Raw genomic sequence first — 6,824 nt, 5'->3', positions numbered from 1 at the left:
CCATGAACCCCTGCACTAAGCTTCCACTTGCGTTCCTAATAACACCTCCGGCCCCTGCCTCTGAATTTGAGTTTAATCCAATCTGAGTCGGGCGGAATCCATCGCACATGCCTAATTTGTTCTCTCTCCAATTAGAGGTGTTAAACATATCCGTTTCCACTGGTTTTTGCCCAATTTAAGATGTTGCAGATATGATTTGATCCGATTAAACACCGATCCGACACTAAAGCTTGTATTCCGATGAATGTTGCTATTTCTCTCCGACCAGATGAACCATAAGACAAGGCAGGGGATATCTGTATGACAGATGCGTCTATGCCAGAATCTGATACGCGCTTCCAAGTCTAGCACCGCGGCATTCCATCTCCCACCATCCTCCAGACTTGCGAAGCAATCTCCCCACGCAAAAACAGATGTTCTCTTGTTTCCACCGCGGGGGATTTGCAGAGCGAGGCTAATTTTCCTCCATTGAAGCTTTGCATCCACCGGAATACGGTTTTCGAGAAGCCTCCAAATGAAGATTGAGATAGAAGGAAGGATGAGATCGCACCAAGTTAGTTTAAAAACAGGGGCAAGATGCCTACATAGCTCCCATGCCGAACTTGTCGAAAACTCTCCATGACAAATTGACACTAAAAAATTAAGAAATTTTTGGCATAAATTGAAACATAAAAGAGATTAAAATAATTTTTTAAGAGAATAAATTTACCCTATGGGCAATAGGCCCTATACTAAATAAAAAAAATAATCACAATACATAATTAATCAGGTTTAATCGGGTTTAGTCGGGTACCCTAATACGAGTTTCGGGTACCCTAAACCTGAAAAATTCTAACATTAACTACCCAAACCCGTACCCGAACCCATAATTTCGGGTTTCGGGTACCCAAAACCCGTCAGGTATTGGGTCAGGGTCGGGTATACCCGAAACCCGCGGATTAAATTTACAGGCCTAATTATACAAGTACTAAAATATGTCGATTTAGAATAGATATTTTGAAATTTCAATAATAATTAATTATTATAAATCGACTTCACACTAAAATTTGCATTAACAGTTGAGTTATTAAATTTCAAATTTACGTCGTGGCAATATAATATCCATTTTCTTTACACACAGAAATTTCACGCACCACAAATATTAATAAACTTTATTATTGCTATTCGTATTAATGTTATAAATTTTATCGTACAATAATGACGATGATAAATAAACGAACCTAACATTTGTATTTTGTTCTTTTCTTTCATTTTGAATTATATATATAGCCACACCGACCTTAGTCACTTTTAACGGTAAATTTTATGTCACAAATTGCACAATATCCATTAACCAAATTCCGTATAAGTAAATCACAAACTAAAGAAAAATATATATATTGCTGCATGATATATTCAATAACTTTAAAGTTTAAATTTACACTAGAAAATTAGCCTTGTAGCTTGAGGTACCTCGGTGGACGACTTGTTTTGTATTTGTGTACAATTATTGTGCTAGGCACGAGCCCTTTTAAATCAACTCGTTTTAACATGTAGCATTCGAAGCTTGATGCAGCTCACAACCTAGTGATTTGCCTAATTAAATAAATTTATTCAACTTGATTATGTTTTGCCTAATTAAATGGACCGTGTATTTGTCTAGCAGTTTCTGGTGCTCTTCTAGCCCAAATAGTATGAAATAAAAAATTACATTCCATTCGTCCCACAATAAAAGTCTTATTTTGTCATTTTCATCCATCCCACAATAAGAAGTATATTTCATTTTTACCATAAATAGTAAGTCGGCTTATATTCCACCAACTTATTCTATTCGTATTCTACTAACTTATTTAATTAACCTCATTTTTCTTTACATTTTTTAAAATTCATGCCCAAAACCAAATAAGACTTCTATTATTGTTCGAAGGGAGTATATAATTAATATAGGAAAGTCTTGTATTCCACCAACTTATTCTACTCAAATTCCATTAACTTATTTAATTAACCGAATTTCTTTTTACATTTCTTCAAATTCGTGCCGAAACCAAATAAGACTTCTAGAATGGGACGAAGGGAGTATATAATTAATTAATATATGAAAGCCTTGTATTCAATCTTGATTTCTTCATCTTTTTCATGATGCCACTATTTATAATGGAAGGAATAAGAAAAACAACAAACTCCATAAAAACAGGAAATCTTAACAAACTACACCCTTCAACCATGCAGGTTTCTAATTTTTTTTATCACAATCAAAATTCTAACCACAAGAAAACAACCACAGAAACTCAAAGCACTAATGAGGTAAACAATTTCTAAATTTTATGTGATCTTCTTTATTTATTAGGTATTGTTTTTCATGCTATCGACAATGTAGTATGTACATTAATCATTTTATTAATTTTGCGATGAAATTGGTGATCGAGTTTTAACAATGACAGGTATCAATTCAGATATATCCTTATTTAATCTTGGTTGTTTTGGTTGATCCTTAAGTGATGAAATGCCATCGTCGATAACTCGGAATGAAGGCTCGAAGTTGCTATAATTATATGTCGCACCCTCAAACTGGAAATCATGGATCCCCCATTGCTAGTATTAAATACAAAGCAATAAACGAGGATGTGTTGATAGAAATTATGTTGCGTCTGCCCATAAAATCTTTGTTGAGACTCAGAACTGTCTGCAGATTCTGGCGTGACGTTATCGATTCTCCATATTTCAGAAAACTGCACACTCTCAATGACAACAACCTGCCAGATGACACAGTATATACAAATTTCTTTTGATCATGATGATGATATTAAGCCGAACAAAGTATTAGTAAATCTCCAACTCCAACACAACCACAAGGATTTAATGTCATATGAATATGCTAACATCTATTGGGAATTAGTACCTACGATAGTTGGGTCGGTTAAGGGTCTAATCTGCATTAACCCCAGGAATATTACGATTCCTATAGCTATATGCAATCCTTTTCTAGGCCAAGTCAAGAATCTCCCACTTACATCTTTTGGCCCCTCATGTAAAATAGGACAACGATCCGTTGCAATTGGTTTCGACGAAGATTACAAAGTGGTGCAGGTGCTTACGTGTCTTAAGCACCGATGTCTCCATGCTCAACTGTATTCAAGGACGGCAGATTCTTGGAGGGAGTTGGCCGTAGAATGCAGCATCACTTATAGATTTGAATTTTACATGGTTAGTCCCATAAAATCAAGTTGCAAGAATGGCCACTTTGCGCACTGGTGTATGGGAGGGCATGGTTTTACGTCGAGAATACTGTCCTTTGACATGAAGAATGAAGTGTTTCGGATAATCACGTTGCCATTTGTTTTAGGTGAGTGTTCGATTTTCGCAGAAGATGAGCACTCATTTCGCTACTTTAGCTTTGGATGTCAGACTGGTGTTAGATTTGTGAAGATTTGTGAGTCGAGATGTGAAGGAAGCAAATTCAGTTGGAATCGTATGATGATTGATGCGTCAGTGCCCTTTGCGGCACCTGATCAGTGGAGGGCTGGTTTTGTGTTTTTAGAGCTTCAGTCCTGCAAATGGGGATCGTTTGTTTATGATTATCGTGCACGTGAGTTCGTCTGCAGGCATTACTTGCCATCGTCGAACTCAAGGTTTATTGAGTGCAAAGGGAGCTTCGTTTCAGTTTGAGAAATTGTCCATGATTATTTCCTTCTAGGATTTTGACTTGTTTTCTCTTCGAATTATTTTTCAATAAATTTACAAGAATCGATCTTTTGAACTTTATTTCAATTTCACGCACCATTAATATTAATAAACGTTGTTATTGCTACTTGTATTATTTTTATAAATTTTATTATAATAATGACTGATAAATAAACGAACCTAACACTTCTGATTTGTTCTTTTCTTTCATTTTCATTTATATATAGCCCCACCGACCTTAGTCATTTTTAACGGTAAATATTTTATGTCACAATTGCACAATATCCATTAAGCAAATTTCAAGTAAATCACAAACTAAATAAAAATATATATTGCTGCATGATATTCAATAACTTTAAAGTTTAAATTTACACTACAGATGTTTAATGTCACAAGTTGAACAATATCCATGTTTTTGTGCGAAGTCAATTTGGACCAATAGGTTTGACTCTGTATGTTTGGATCACCAGCCTCGTCTAACAGCGTGTGATATTGAAATTTTCTTCAACAAATTATTTTCAAAGAAAAAAAAAACTATGCTAGTATGGACGATAATCATGATATTATATGGAACAAGGTAGAAATCAGTACTTAATTATTTTAATTTTTAATGGAATGGAACGTGGATCATATTTCTTGAAAATATTTTTGTATTTATTTTATTTGTGTAAGTCTGTTCATTTGATCGAGTACGAATTCATTTTGCGTAAGGCCAACATACTGGATGATAGATACTTTAACTTTGATTAACAAGATTTCAGGTTTTTATTTAAAAATGTACCTAACTTATTGGTGAAGATCAGTTGGCAACTTCACAATATGATATTGGGGTACGGTTATGTTGGACTGTATTCGCTGATATACTGATTGCCGCCTTATGTCCGCAGACACAACTTGCAACGACCTTCTGTGATTTAAACAAAAACAAATCTAGTTCTGTCATCAACTTTTCAACCATAAATTCTGTCCTCCCACTCTGTGATCCCCCATAAACAGAAAAAAAAAAAAATCAAAATCATAATTATAAAAAAAAAAATAGAAAAAAACAAAAAGGAACCAAACAAAAACAAAACCAAAAAGAAAAAACAAAAAATTCAAAACAAAAAATAAAAAAAAAAAAAAAAACACACAAAAAAAAAAAAATCACGAAAAGAAATTAAAAAAAAAAAAGGGCAATAAAATAAAAATAAAAAAAAAAAAACACTACAAAAAAAAAAAAAAACAGAACTCTGCTTCGAATATGCGCTTGACAGAGCCTCCACCTTTTTTGTTCTTGCTTCGCATTTTGTTTGGTCCAATATTTGAAGCATCTTTTCTCCCATATGCTCTTTGGGCCACTTTCATTAAACAAAAACCTCGATCTTATTATCAGTGTGACAAGGTTCCCACCCACAAAGGTGAAATAACCTGCAATCTTGTGGCTGCTCATGTGGGTTGCCTGGCCCAATCGGCAGCTGTAACCCATGCATCTCCAAGGTCAGGTTTTCGACAATGATTCCGTTGCCGCCGTCTCTTCAAGTATCGAACAATCTTCAGTTGCTGCTTCCCAATGAGCTACTTTGAGTGCATGCATGAACTGATTGACTCTCCAACTGCATTAGCTATGTCGGGTCTCGTATGGGACAAATATATGAGTTTCCCAACTAGACGCTGATATCTAGTGCGATGAGTAGCTTCAGCTCCTTCTACTATCTATAGACCGTGATTCTGAACCATAGGGGTGTCGGCTGGTTTGCAATCCAGTAATCCTGTCTCAGTTAGTAAGTCAAGGACATATTTCCTTTGACTGATGAAGATCCCTTTTTTTATCTTAGTACCTCTATACTAAGAAAGTATTTTAGTAATCCCAAGTCCTTCATTTCAAATTCTGCAAATAAGTTCTTCTTTAGTTGATCCATCTCCTCTTTGTCGTCACATCATATCGTCTACATAGATGATTAGGTATGTGATATTTCCTTCCATTTTCTTTAGAAACAGTGTGTGATCGGAATTGCTTTGACTGTACCCATACTTCTTCATTGCTTCCGTATATCTTCCAAACCAAGCTTTAGGCGACTATTTTAGCCCATACAGTGTTCGTTTCAACTTGCAAATCATCCCTCCTTCGAATTCCCCAGCAAATCCAGGAGGTGCCTCCATATAGATGGGCTTCTCCAGTTCCCCATGCAAGAACGCGTTAGTCACATCAAATTGATGGAGCGGCCACTCTCTAGCTGCTGTTATCGAAAGCAACACTCGAATAGCACTCATCTTGGTCACGGGTGAGAATGTCTCGGCATAATCAATACCATAGGTCTGAGTGTATCCCCTGGCCACTAGTCTTGCCTGGTACCTTTCGATAGAACCATCCGGCCTTCGTTTGATGGTGAAGACCCATCTGCACCCCACAGTTCGAACTCCATCAGGTTTCAAATATACTTCACATGTCTTGTTCTTCATCAGGGCCCGTATCTCCACCAGCATTGTTTTTCTCTAGTGAGGAAGTTTCATAGCATCCTCGGCAGTGTATAGAATTTCTTCCTCCTCATAAAGGGCTGCTTCAAATGCTCTAGCCATCTCAGTAAGATTGGCCTTAGCCAGATTCGCCACAGAGTATTTGCTCTTACCAATCCTCTCGAGACTATATCTCTTAGCAGGAATGCCACGAGTACTCCTTGGAGGGAGTATATATCGGCCAGTATCACCATCAATCGCCGCATTCTCAATCTCATCTACACCAGGCTTGTTAGTAACACTAATTTTATTAACTGTATTCTCATCTACACCATTTGAAAAGCTCGTATTTCTTTTAACAGGTTTTCGGTCGGGCGTTATAAAAAGGGTATATCCAACTGATCAGGATGAGAATCACAACCTAGCTGAGTCGTTGGCACGACAACCTAAACCTGACTTTTCAATAAATCCTCAACCCACTTTTACTGATTAGTATAGTAAAGGTAAGGGTCGAATCCCAGGAAACTAAATGATGTACTCTACTGACTGGGTTGTGTACTGGTAACAGACATCAGGTTGTGTACGTGAAATTGGGGGACAAGATGTTTGGTAGACATGTGAAAGGGTAAACGGTTTCTATAAATGGAACTAGGGAATAACATGAGATATGTGGTGGTTAGGACTGCTCTGACAAGTCTTTAAAGTACCTCCTGAAAAGCAAGGTACAAAAG

Source organism: Salvia splendens, chromosome 14 (genome assembly GCF_004379255.2).
Source record: "Salvia splendens isolate huo1 chromosome 14, SspV2, whole genome shotgun sequence".
NCBI classification, from domain to species: Eukaryota; Viridiplantae; Streptophyta; class Magnoliopsida; order Lamiales; family Lamiaceae; genus Salvia; species Salvia splendens.
This window is presented reverse-complemented; position numbering follows the sequence as displayed.